Source organism: Pezoporus flaviventris, unplaced genomic scaffold (genome assembly GCF_033815535.1).
Source record: "Pezoporus flaviventris isolate CSIRO_AGI_PZ_B2104156 unplaced genomic scaffold, CSIRO_AGI_Pfla_v1 ptg000005l, whole genome shotgun sequence".
NCBI lineage: Eukaryota > Metazoa > Chordata > Aves > Psittaciformes > Psittacidae > Pezoporus > Pezoporus flaviventris.
In genome coordinates, this window is record NW_026892553.1 from 11,963,896 (window position 1) to 11,965,158 (window position 1,263).

Sequence of the window (1,263 nt, forward strand, 5' to 3'; positions counted from 1 at the left end):
ACTGCGTCTTATTTATCGCAAGTAATTTCTTTGTGGACAGTGGCAGTCTTAATGGTAAAATTTATGTGACAGGAGAAAGTGTGAATGGTTGTTACCATGATGCAGAGAAGATGCTTCAGCCTTTTCCTTACTGGAGAGAAATGATTCTGGTGTGATTTTGGGAGCCACTGATGGATGGCAAGCTGATCGTGCTTTTCTAGGATGTTCCTTATGTTTATTGCTGGCTGTGAAAATGAGGACTGAATGTTTCTGTATGGCATTACATTTTTGCTGCATGTTATACTTAGTCTGGTGTCAGTAATTTTAAGAAGGTGATTTGTTCTCATGTACTGAGAACAAATACGCAAAACCTTGTGATTTCTTTTTAAAGCTTTGGTTCATCAAGGAACATAAATTCGTGCCTGATTTCAAATGTATCAGCTGTTCTGTGACTGTCATTCACATCATATTTTTGATGTCCAGCATATACTTAGTCCTTTGTGAGCCCTTCAGCAGTTTCAGTTGGTTAGGTACTGTATCTGTAATCAAATTTTCCTTAACCCAGGGACTTGCAAAAATTGATGGATGTGTGGGTCAGAAGCAAAGTGTCCACTGTTTAATGAAGCACTGAGTAACTTCATATTTCTGATCGCTGGTGCAGAAGAGTAAGCTTGTGATTAAAAAGAAGGAAGAGGAAATAGCTAGGACATGCAGTAATCACTATTTTAGTCTAATTAGTTTTATTCGTTCTTTTAGATGTCTCTTTAAACAACACGGAATTTTCTGTATTTTTCCAGGGACAAGATTATGGCAGAACAAATTACTCCTTTCCCGGTGGCAGAGGACGGGTTTGGTACCATTTCACATGGGAAAGCCGGAAAAAGGAAGAGATTAACGTCTGTTAGACAGGTCACAGATTCACTTGGCAGGGAAGGATGAACCACAGGGACCTTCTTGGGATCGTGCCAGCAGCTGTGAGAGTTACAGCTATGCACCTTCTCATGCAGACCGTTTGTAACCTGGGGATTTGCACACCGTAACGAAGCCCCTGCTTTGCCCAGCACAGTGTGACGCCTGCAGCACTTGACCTGTGTGTGCTGCTGAGGGATGGTTCCCGACAGCTCTGCTCCGCTGGCTCTGCAGAACGACTTCTCTGAAGGGTGTGAAAGCTGCGGCTCGCTGCGCTCGAGCAGATGGCAGCGTTTCTGAGCTGGCCGGTTTCTGGAGGAGGTGGTGGTAGGAAACCAAACCATTAAACGCAGCCGCAGCAAACTGCTGAGTCAA

General features: G+C 43.9%; 1 long non-coding RNA gene across 1 annotated transcript; it reads left to right on the top strand.

Moving 5' to 3' along the window:
• Positions 1-399: 399 nt before the first annotated feature.
• LOC133265489 (uncharacterized) lies at positions 400-1,263 on the top strand. The gene is made up of 2 exons (XR_009741970.1): positions 400-509; positions 777-1,263. It is a non-coding gene; the product is annotated as an uncharacterized LOC133265489 (long non-coding RNA).